Genomic DNA, 12,907 nt, shown 5'->3' on the forward strand with positions numbered 1-12,907 from the left:
TTGAGAGAAAGACTGAGCAGCTCTACATTCCTCAATCTGGACAACTGGAAGCACACAACACAGAGATGACAGTTCCTGTGTTCAAGACTCTTAGTTCAGTTAATCTGTCACATATTTCTTTCAAGTGGTCATTAGTAAAGTTCAGTGTCCTTGACATGTGACTTTCATATTATCACAAATTCCAATATTATTTATTAAATGCACAAGTATATCCTCAGTCAGTGAATTACTTACTGAGAAAATGCTCTCTGACTAAGGCAAATTTTTGAACAAAAAGCCTTTAATTGGAACCTTGCTAATATTTTTACAGAGACTATCCAGAATTTCACATCAGGAAGCAGAAAATTGTTGTAGTCCTTTAGTATATCTAAGAACTTTTCATACTGGACTACAAGCAGCAGGCAGAGAGAGGGAGACTGAGTGAGACAGAGAAAGAAATAGCTAGAGAGACAAATTCAGAAAGAGAGAGAGCAAACTTACAGAAACAAAGATATAATGTGACAAAGACAGAGAACCATTCTGTCTGGTCACATTCATTGGCATAACAACCTCAAAGCACACCCTTCTACAATATAACTCCACCAGGAATTTTATTATATAACAAGGCCATACCTCCTCACACTTCCCAGACATTTCCTCAATGAGGCCTCAACATATAAATAGATGAGCTGTAAGGAGAAATTGCAGTTCAAATCAACAGGAAGTGGGAGAAGGTGGAGGGACTTCTAGGCTAAAAGAATATATTTATCCTGATAGTTTGTCATTTCATACAATGATTAAAGTCCCAGCAAATTCCAAGTTCTAAAGAGCAGGACTGACAATCTCCTTTGGGGAAAATGTGGAATATTTACATAATGGAGTATTATTCACCTAAGAAAATGACATAATGGTATTTCAGGCAAATATATAGAACAAGGAAAAATCATCCTGGGTAAAGTAACAAAAATGCAGAAAGACAAATATGCTATGTATTCACTTATTAGGAGGTCTTCTAATTAGTGGGGAATATAGTTCCAATAGGCTATCTAATTTTGACCAAACCAGTCTTCTACTGTGGGTTTCAGTGGCAGTGTATTGTGCTGTTGGGCCAAGGCACCATATAAAAATTTTCAAGCAACCAAAGCTGTTGTTATTAAAATATGCTGCTCTCTACCTTGAACTGATTGATCATTGCCATGTTATTAGATCCACAAAGATATTTCCTTCTGCATCAAATGTGTTTTCATACAGAGACCCACAGTCCGATATTATGCAGAGAGAGACTTTACAACACTAAGCTGTAAATGGGATTTCCCTATGAAATCCTCCCTCCCCTCAGTTGTCTGATAAGCCTCCAGGAGAGGAGCCAGGAAGGGTGTTATAAGTAGAGGGAAATGAGGACACAAGGAGAACAATACTCTGAAAACCAGGCCTCAGAGGAAGATGATGCAGAGAGTCTTAATGAGACCTGAAATCCTGGAGTCAGAAGAGTGAGGAGGACCTTGCCTATCAAGGAACTAAAAAAAAGGACATAGGGATAGAGGGAGGGGGTGGGTGGCATGGGAGGAGAAGAGGGAGGGGTAGCAGAGGGGATACAAAGTGAATCAATCATAATGAATAAATACATAAGAAAAAGTGTGATCAAAGTGATAAAGTATAGAGCTCATTTGGGTGTTACAGCTTCTTCTTGGGATGATGCCAGTGTGCAGCAATGATGAACTCAGTTTTCTTTAAGGTTCTTGGCCCTAAGGCTATGATCATATTCCAATGAGTATATGAACAACAATTACTTCAATTGATGTATTTAAAAAAGTTGGGTGATCTTGGAAGCAATGGAAAAGAAGTGTAATGTATGTAATATGAAATTCCCACATGACCAATAAAAATATGTTGAAAACTTTTACAATGACTTTTAACATGGAGAAAGGATTCCACTAAAGGAGGGCAGGATTTGACTTTGTAAGGCATTCTTTCCAAGAACTCATTATGTAACAGAGAATCCTTGCCATGAACTAGTAGTTACCCAGCTATGTCAGACCCCATGAGCTCAGGTGGCATCTCTGAACAAACAGTACTTGCACTAACACTATGTTTAGAGGGTATTGAGGAGGACCACAGCATGTAATACAGCTGCTCTTGTACCCTAGGCATATAACACCTATCCATTCTCTGTCCTGATTGCCAAAATTTACCTGTAAACCCCAGAACTAGGAAATGTGTTTACTAATCACTGATTAGGATACAGCTGCCCATCCAGCCAGGTCATCCAAGGCAACCGTGCTCATAGAGGGTTGCAAACAATAGTGTGGAATATCAACAGCTGCCTTTTAATATCTTGCCCTTCATTCCTCCTTTAATAGACACCAATCTTTTTCTATTTCAGCCAGACCAGTCCAAGAAATTATATGGTTTCCTTCTCTTTTATCTGTTCTTAAAGAATCAATACCTCAGGGAACCCTAAATCCCACCAGTCTATTGTATCAATAAAAATGTGAACGACCATTTAGTGAGTACAGGAGTAACTCCTCAGTTCAAAGTCACAACGTAGGAAATTTCAGATCCAATACCACTGTAAGAGACCAGTTTGTCATTCGGCACAATCCCCTTAATCCCACATCACTTTGAAGCTTCCCTACTTAGGAAGCTGTCCAATTAAATAAAGTATAATTAAACTTTCATTTCCTACATGACATTTTCATAGAGTTAAACAGGAGTATACGTTAGGCTCCTGAATAAAGGGATGATATAAAGGTTTGTTCAGTTTCACAGAAAAATTTGCATATACACAGGATCAGAGATACTGGACACTGAGGAAAGTTTGTTTAATCATCTTCATGGAAAACTCAATATTCTCTTAGTTGCTGATTAGCTTAGAGTGAGATTGATTTCATCAAACAGGTGAAAACCTGTAAGAGTTTCACTATCCAGTTATAAAAAGGGCCAAGTGGCAATCCTGCTTGAGCAGCCCTATGTGCCTCAATTTGAGCAGCTGAAAGCACACAACCCAGAGATGACAGTTCCTGTGTCCAAGACTCTTAGTTCATGAAAAATGTCACTTATTTCTTTCAAGTGGTCATTAATAAAGTCCCATGTCCTTGACATGTGAGTTTCACATTGTCACAGATTCCATTATTATTTGTAAAATGCACAGATATGTCCTCAGTTAGTGAATTACTTACTGTGAAAATACTCCCTGACAAAGGCAAATTTTGAATAAAAAACACTTAATTGGGACTTTGCTCATATTTTTACAGACATTTTTACAAATGTCATGTCAGCAAGGAGTCATCTTATTGTAGTCCTCTTCCACCTTCTATCTGATCCTAGTCTATCTGGTCTCGTCAAGGCTGGATGCATTATCTTCTTCTGTGTCCTGATTCTCAGGGCATTGTTCTTCTTGTGTCCTCAATTTCTTCTACTTATGACACTCTTCCTGGCTCTTCTCCTGGAGGTTTCCCAGAGCTCTGAGGTGAGGTAGTATTTCATAGGGAAATCCCATTTAGAGATGGGTGTTTTAAGGTATCTCTCTATATAATATCAGACTGTGGGTCTCTGTATGCAATTCAATTTAATGCAGAAGGAAGTATCACTGTGGATACAAGAACATGGGACTGATCAGTTGAGGGCAAAGAACAACATGTTTTAATTGCAACATCTTGGGGTTGCTTGAAAAAATGCCATAGGATACTCTGTCTCCACAACTCAATTAACTGCCAACCAATAACCCTAGCTTAAGTCTGGTTTGTTCACAATATATGGACTATTGGAACTTTATCACTGACTATTAGGTGACCTCCTAAAAAGTGAATATATACCATGTTTGTCTTTCTGCATTGTAGTTACTTCACCCAGGACAATTTTTCCTTGTTCCATCTATTTGCCTGAAAAATACATGATGTCATTTTCTTAGCTGAATAATACTCCTTTGTGGAAATATACTACACTTTCCCCATAGGAGATCATCACTCCTGTTCTTTTTAACTTGGAAGTTGTTTGAATTTTAATCATTGTATTGAATAAGGAACTATGTACTTTTAGCCTAGAAGTCCCTCCAATGAAAGTGACCAGACAGAATAGCGTCTCTGTCTTTTAGTCTCTGTCACTTTATATCTTTGTTTCTTTCTGTCTCAGTCTCTATTTCTGTATCTGTCTAGCTCATTCTATCTTTGTCTCTCACTGTCTCCCTTACTCTGACTGCTGCTTGTGATTCAATATGAAAATATCATAGTTTTGCAAAAGGACTACAATAAGATGTGTGTTTGCTGATGCAATATCCTTGATGGTCTCTTTGAACATATAAGCAAAGATCTAATTATACTCTTTTTGTTCAAAAAGTTGCCTAGCTCAGGGAGCGTTTTTCTAGTAAGTAATTCACTGACTGTGGACATATCTTTGCATTTAATAAAGAGTAATGGAATCTGTGATGCTATGAAAGTCACATGTCAAAAACAGGTGACTGTTAATGATCACTTGAAACAAATATATGACATGTATATAGTGGAACTGACATCACTGGTTGTGGGATTTCAGCTGCCAAGATTGAGGCATGTAGGGCTACTCAGCCTTTCTCTCAAGTTTCTTGTCTACTTGACCCTTTTAATAAATGGCTCCTGAAACTCTTACTGGCTTTCACCTGGTTCTTGACATCATTCTCCCTCCTAACGAATGAGCACCTAAGAGAATCCTGAGGTTTCCATGGAGAGGAGTAAACCAACTTTACTGAGTGTGCAGTTTCTCTGATCCTGTGCACAGTGACGTTTTCTTTTGAAACCCAGCAAACCTTTATCTCATCTCTTTATCTATATCACACACTTTTACTCCGGTTTACCTTTTTGACAATGTCATATAGAAAATGAAACTTTAATGTTTATTGAAATGGACAGCTTCCTAAATAGAGAAGCTTCAACATGATCTGGAATTAAGGAGCTGTACAGAGTGACAATATAGTCCTCTCCTGTGGTTTTGGATCTGAAAATTCCTAGGTTGTAACTGTGAACTCCCATACTCACTAAATGTACCTTCACAGTCTTATTGATACAAGAGGTTGGCATGGTCTAATACCCTGTGGTATTGAGTCTTTTAGAGCAGAGAAAAGAGATGCAAATCAGACAATTCCTGAGACTGTTTTGGCTGAAACAGAGATCAGTGTATGGAAAAAGAGAATAGAGGGGCAATAAAGTTTTTGATAGTTGGTGCTGTTGCATACTAGTGTTGCCAACCCTCTATTGGCAGGGTTGCCTTGGTTGACCAAGATGGATGGCAGATATGTCCTACTTGGTGGTCAAGGAGGAATCCTTCTCATCCTAAGGTTTACAGGTTATATATGGGCCTTCCAGTTAGAGAAATTTGTAACATTGTAAAACTTATCAGGATATTATTTTTATTGATTATCTGGGAATTTCATATTACATATATTATACTCCTTTTCCATTGCTCCCAGGTTCAAATTCCTACCTATGTGTCACACTATTTTTTTAAATACATCAATTGAAGCAATTGTTTTTCATATACTCATTGAAACATGATCAGAGTCTCAGTGCCAAATCTCTTAAACAAAACAGAGTTAATAATTGCTGCACAATGTCACAATCTTATGAAGAAACCATCAGTCCTGAAGAGATTTATAATTTATCACCTGGATCACACTTTTTCTTATGTATTTATTCATTAGGATTGTTTCACTTTGTATCCCCTCTGCTACCCCCTCCCTTTACTCTTTCCAATCCCACATCCCATCCTTCCTTTATATTTATGCTCTTTTTTTACTTCCCTGATAGGCAAGGTCCACCCCTTCTATCTGACCCTAGTTTGCCAAGTCTCATCAAGCTTTTCTGCATCATCTTCCTATGAGGCTTGATTCTCAGGGCATTGAACTCCTTGAGTCCTCAATTCCCTCTACTTATGACACTCTTCCTGCCTTCCCTCTTGCAGGCTTATCAGAGAACTGATGGAAGGTATTATTTCATAGGGAAATCCCATTTAGATCTTAGTGTTTTAAGCTCTCTTTCTGCATAATATCAGACTGTGGGTCTCTGTATGCAATCGCATTTGATGCAGAAGGAAACATCTTTGTGGATCGAAAACATGGCACTGATCTATCAGTTGAGTGTGGAGAGCAACATAATTTAATAACAACAGTCTGGTTTGCTTGGCAGTTTCCATTGGAACCACAGCCCAACAATTCAATTAACTGCTATCAAATTCCCCTAGTGGAAGACTGGTTTCATAAAAATAGATGTTCTATTGGTATGTGATCCCCCAGTATTAGGAGACCTCCTAATAATTGAATACATATGATATTTATGTTTCTTTATTTCAGTTATTTCACCCAGGATGATTTTTCCTGGTTCCATTTGCCTGAAAATATCTTGTTGTCATTTTCTTAGCTGAATCATACTCCTTTATGGAAATATTCTACGTTTTCCCCAAAGGAGATTGTCAGTCCTGTTCTTTCATCATTGGAAGTTGCTGGGAATTTAAACATTATATTGAATGACAAACTTTCAGGATAACTATATTCTTTCAGCCTAGAATTCCCTCCATCTTCTTCTATTTGATGGTGATTGAATTGCAATGTCCCCTCAAAGCCCATCTATTTACATGTGGAGTCCCCAGTCAGGAAATGTCTGGTTATGATTAGGAGGTATGGCCTCCTAATTCCTTTGGTTTCTCTAAGTTTTTCTCAGCCCTTTTATCTTTTGTATACAGGAGGGCTACTGATTTCTCTCAGTTTAGTTTGATGTTGGCTATAGGCTTGTTGTACATTGCATTTACTATATTTAGATATGTGCCTTGTATCCCTTATCTCTCCAATACTTTAAAAATGAATGGATGTTGGATTTCTGAAAATGCTTTTTCAGCATATAAGGAGATTATAATGTTTTTTTTTTCTTTCTTTTTTTAAATGTTGGATCATATTGAAGGATTTCTGCATATTAAACCACCCCTGCACACCAGGGATGAAGCCTATTTGGTCATAGTGGATGATATCTTTGATGGGTAATTGTATTCTGTCAGAAACGTAATGTGACTTGGTATAACTGTAACCAAGCAAGTAAAAAACTTGTATGAAAAAAATTTAAGTCTCTGAAGAAAGAATTAGAAGAAGATATCAAAAGATGGAAATTTCTACCATGCTCATGGCTTGGCAGGATTTACATTGTAAAAATGGCCATGTTACCAAAAGCATCTACAGATTCAATGCAGTTACCCTCAAATTTCCAACACAAATCTTACAGATCTTTATAGAAAAATTCAAAACAACTTCATATGGCAAAACAGAATCCCAGAATTGCTAAAACAATTCTCTACAATAAACGATCTTCTGGAGGTATCTCCATCCCTGATCTCAAGGTGTATTAAAGAGCAACAGTAATAAAACTGCCTGGTAATGGCATAGAAACAGAATTGTGGATAAATGGAACCAAAAAGAAGACCCAGTTATACACCCACACACTTATGGACACATGGTCTTTGAACAAGATTCCATAACCATGGAACAATGGAAAAAAGATAGCATCTTCAACAAATGTTGCTGGTAAAACTGGATGTCTACATGTAGAAAAATACAACCTGGGTGCTATCTCAGACAACTAAAACTAGTGAATCTTCAATATTCAGCCATTCACCTCCAGGCATATTATCCAAAAGAGTCTCAAGTACAAAATAAGGACATTTGCTCAAACATGTTTGTAGCAGCTTTATTTGTAAAAGCCAGAAACCACCAAGATCCACCCCACATTAAAAAATGTTACAGAAATTGTAGTCCATCTAAAATTGGAATATTACTCAGCTTTTTGTTCAAAGAGTTGCCTTGGTCAGGGAGCATTTTCACTGTAAGTAATTCACTGACTGAGGACATATCAGTGCATTTAACAAACTATAATGGAATCTGTGATAATGGAAAAGTCACGGGACTTTATTATTGACCACTTGAAAGAAATATATGACACTTTTGCAGAACTAAGAGTCTTGGACACAGGAACTGTCATTTGAGGGTTCTGTGCTTTCAACTACCCAGAATAAGGCATGTAGGGTTGCTGAGTTATTATCTCAAGCAGGCTTTCCATTTGGCACTTTAAATAACTGGCCCTTGAAACTCCTACTGGTTTTCACCTGTTTCTGAAATTATTCTCCCTCTCAGCCAATCAGCACTTAAGACAATCTTGATGTTTCCATGGACATGAGTTAACACACTATCCTCAGTGTCCAGTATCTGATCCTGTGCATATGTGAATCCTCTTCTGAAACCCTACAAGCCTTTATCTCATCCGTTTATCCAGACCCACACCTTTACGCCTGTTTACCTCTGTGACAATGTGAAGTAAGAAATTAAACATTAATGTTTATTTAATTGGACAGCTTCCTTAGTAGAGAAGCTTCAAATTGATATGTGATTAAGGGGAATGTACCCAAAGACAAGATGGTCTCCTACTATGGTCTTGGATCTGAAATTTCCTAGGTTGTTACTTTTAACTGATCAGTTACTTATATAATCACCAAATGTACCTTCATATTCTTGTTGATGTAGATGCTGGCAGGGCCTAGCATTCTGTGTGGTATGGAGTCATTAAGAGTAGGGAAAAGAGACATGGAAACCAGATAATTCCTGGGACTGGTTTGGCTCCAACAAAGAATGATCTGTGTATGTAAAAAGAGAAGTGAGGGGTAATAAACTATTCAACAGCTGGTGCTGTTCTACACAGTTTTGCCATCTTCTTTGAGCAGGCTTGCCTTGACTGACCTGGCTGGATCAGCATCTGTGTCCTACTCAGTGGTTAGAGAGAAACCCTTCTGCTCCTGGGGTTTACAATGAAAACTGGGCATTCAGGATAGAGAAATATGTCCATGTTGTGTATCTAGGACACAATAATAGCTATGATTCCTGCTCTTGTTCTTCACACAAAATCTCAAAATATAGTGTTAGTGCCAGGACTGTTTATTCAGTGGTGCCCCCTAATCATGGGTCTTGGTCACTAGTTCATGGCTAGGATACTTTACTACATAATGAGTTCCTGGAAAGCATGCCTTACAAAGTCAAACTCTGCCTTCTTTTAGCAGAATCTTTTCTCCTTGTTAAAAGTCTTCATAAAAGTTGTCCAAATATTTTTTGCTTATGTGGGAAATTCACATATATAAATTAAAATATTTTTTCCTTTGCTTCCAGGTTCAAATTCCTACCATGTGTTACCCTATTTTTTTTCTTTAAAATACATCAATTTCAGTATGTGTTGTTAATATACTAATTGGAAGGTGATCAGAGTCTCAATGTCATGTCCCTTAAAGAAAACTGAGTTTGTCCTTGCTGTACCTTGGTACCACTCCCAAGAAGAAACCATCAGTCCTGAAGATCTCTATACTAAATCACGTTGAACACATTTTTGTCTCATGTATTTTTATTATAATTTGTTCACCTTCTATCCCCTCTGCTGCCCCCTTTCTCTTCTATTTCTAGTACCATCCACCCTCCCTCTTCTACACCTAGGCCCTTTCTCTACTTCCCTGATAGGTGAGGACCTCCTCACCCTTCTATCTGAACCTACCTCATCAGGTCTCATTAAGGCTGGCTGCATCATCTTCCACCTTGGCCTGATTTTCAGGACATTGTTCTCCTTGTGTCCTCAATTTCCTGTACTTATGAATCTTCCTGCCTCTTTTCCTGCAGGCTTCTCAGAGCTCTGATGTGAGGGAAAATTTCATAGAGAAATCCCATTTAGACCTGTGTGTTCTAAGTTCTCTCTCTGCACAATTATCAGACCGTGGGTCTCTGTATGCATTTTACTTACTTCACCCCAAATGATTTTTTTCTCGTTCCATCCATTTGCCTGGAAATATCATGATGTCATTTTCTTAGCTGAATAATACTCCATTATGGAAATATTCAACATGTTTTTTCAAAGGAGATTGTCAGTCATGTTCTTTAGACCTTGGAAGTTTCCGGGGAAAACAGGGAACAATTTAGGAGCCTGACAAAGAGGGCCTCTGAAAGGCTGTGCCCTGAAGACTATCAAAGCAGATGCTGATGCTTATGGCCAACTGTTGGGCAGATTGCATGGAATCTAATTAAAGAAGTGGGAAAGAGCAAGATCTGGAGAGGACAGGAGCTCCACAAGAAGAGAAACATAACCAAAAAAATTGAGCACAGGGGTCTTTTCTGAAATTCATACTCCAACCAAGTACCATACATGGAGATAACCTAGAACCTCTGCACAAGATGTAGCCCATGGCATTTCAGTGTCCAAGTGTGTTCCATAGTAAGAGGAACAGGAACTACCTCTGACTTGAACTGCTTGGCCTTCTCTTTGATCACCTCCCTGTGATGGGGGAGCAGCCTTAGCACACCACACAGAAAGAGAATGTAGCCACTTTTGAAGAGATCAGAAGAGACTCAGATCACAAGGAGGCAGAGAAAGATCTCTGCTACTGTGGGCTTGGGGAGGGGCATTGTGGAGAATGGGGAGGGAAGGTGGGATAAGAAGGGATGAGGCTTTAAGGGGTAAAAATGAATACAGTGTAATTAATAAAAAATAAATAAAAATATAATTCCTTTTGGGTTTATATTATAGGACCTTTGTACTTTGTGGTTGCTCTGACAAAGAAAGTTACCAGAGAGAATGGAGTCTCTATCTCTAGGTCTCTGTCACTTTATATCTTTGTTTCTATTGTTCTCCATCTCTCTATTTCTGAATCTGTCTCTCTAGCTCTCTCTTTGTCACTTTCAGTCTCCCTCTCTTTTCCTGCTGCTTATGGTTCAATATGAAAACTCTCAGTTTTGGGAAGGACTAAAACAAGATGACTGCTTGCTGACGTGACATCTGGGATGGTCTATGTAAAAATATAAGCAATGTCCCAATTAAATTATTTTTGTTCAAAGATTTGCCTAGGTCAGGGAGCATTTTCACAGAAACTAATTCATCGACTGAGGACATATCTGTACATTTAATAAATAATAATGGAATCTGTGATAATGGTGAAACTCAAGACATTAACTTTATTAATGACTATTTCAAAGAAATATGTAGTGCTCTCTTCAGAAGCACCTATACTAAAATTGGAACAATAGAGAGAATATTACCAAGGCCCATAGGCAAGGATGAGATTCAAATTCGTGAAGCATTCCGTTTTTGTTTTTGTTTTTTTTTTTTTTTGAGAAATTAAAGAAAACACAAACAGAGGAATTTGTGGAGAGAAAGTATTTAGGAAATAAAACAGGAACTACAGAGCTAAGCGTGAGCAATAGCAACAAGAGATGGAAGAAAGAATCTCAGGTGTTGATGATACAATGGAAGAAATTGATGTATCTGTCAAAGAAAATGTTAAATCTAAAAAATTCCTGACAAAGACCATGCAATAAATTCAAGACAACTTAAAAAGACAAAACATAAAAATAATAGAAATACAGGTAAAAGAAGATTCCCTCCTCCAAGGCCCAGAAAATATTTTCAACAAAATCAATGAAAAAATTTTCCCCAATTAAAGAAGAGGCCAATAAGAATATAAGAGATATACAGAACACCCAATAAATTAGTCCAGAAAAGAAAATCTTCCCACCACATAATAATCAAAACAGTAAATAAAAATACTAAAAGAAAAAAATACTAAAATCTGCAAGGGAAAAAGGCCAAATAACATATAATGGCAAACCCATTAGTATCACACCTGACTTCTCAACAGAAACTATGAAAGCTAGAAGGGCCTGGATGAATATCATGCAGGCCCTAAGAGAACACAGATGTCAGCAGAGGTTACTATACCCAGCAATACTCTCAGTCCTCATAGATGGAGAAAACAAAATATTCAATGACAAAAAAAAAAAATCAACAATACTTACACACAAATCCAGGGTTACAGAAGACACTAGAAGGAAAAATACAACCCAAGAAAACCAGCTAATTTCAAGAAAACACAGGACATAATTAACCTCATTATAGTAAAACAAAAAGCAACCAACACACAAACTTACTACCACAACCAATATGAAAATCAAAAGACCTAACAAACACTGGTCATTAGTTTCTCTCAACATCAATGGACTCAATTCTACAATAAAAAGAAACAGAATAACAGAATGGATCCATAAAGAAGACCTAGCAATCTGTTGCATACAAGAAACACACCTAAGTCACAAATGGACCCAAGAAGCAAGCAGGAGTAGCCATTCTAATATCTAATAAAATAGATAGGCAAGGGCACTTCATACTCATCAAGGGAAAATTTCTCCAGGAAGACATCATAATCCTCAACATCTATGACCCAAATACAAGGGCAGCCACATAAGGTAAAAAGAAACATTAATAAATCTTAAACCACATGTAGATCCCCACACATTAATAGAGGGAGAATTAAACACCCCACTCTCAAAAAAAGACAGGTCAACAAAACAGAAATTAAATAAAGAAACAATGTCTCTAACAGAGGGCATGAATCAAATGGACCTGACTGATATTTAAGGAACTTTAAACCCAAACACAAAAGAATTTACCTTCTTCTCAGCACCTCATGGAACTTTCTCAAAATAGACCTTATGGTTGTTCACAAAGTGAGCCTCAACAGATACAAGAAGATACTTCCTTGTATCTTATCTGACCACCATTGAATAAAGCTGGAACACAACATCAACAGAAATAGCAAAAAGCCTACACACACATGGAAACTGAACAACTTGTTACTAAATGACAGCTGGGATCAGGGAAGAAATAAAGAAAGAAATTAAAGTTTTTGTAGAATTCCATGAAAATGAAGCCACAACATACCCAAACTTTATGTGACACAATAAAAGCAGTGCAAAGAGGAAAGTTCATAGCACTAAGTGCCTTCAAGAAGAAATTTGAGACATCTCATTCAAGCAATGTAATGGATCACCTAAGAACCCTAGTAAAAAAGGAAGCAAATATACCCAAGAGGAGCAGATGGCTGGAAATAATTAAAC

General features: G+C 37.6%; 1 non-coding gene across 1 annotated transcript; it reads left to right on the forward strand.

The window, feature by feature from the left end:
• The first annotated feature begins 10,999 nt into the window (after positions 1-10,999).
• Positions 11,000-11,106, forward strand: LOC132651779 (U6 spliceosomal RNA). Its single transcript, XR_009589343.1, has one exon. It is a non-coding gene; the product is annotated as a U6 spliceosomal RNA (small nuclear RNA).
• Positions 11,107-12,907: the final 1,801 nt, after the last annotated feature.

The sequence above is a fragment of the Meriones unguiculatus genome, assembly GCF_030254825.1.
Source record: "Meriones unguiculatus strain TT.TT164.6M chromosome Y unlocalized genomic scaffold, Bangor_MerUng_6.1 ChrY_unordered_Scaffold_25, whole genome shotgun sequence".
NCBI lineage: Eukaryota > Metazoa > Chordata > Mammalia > Rodentia > Muridae > Meriones > Meriones unguiculatus.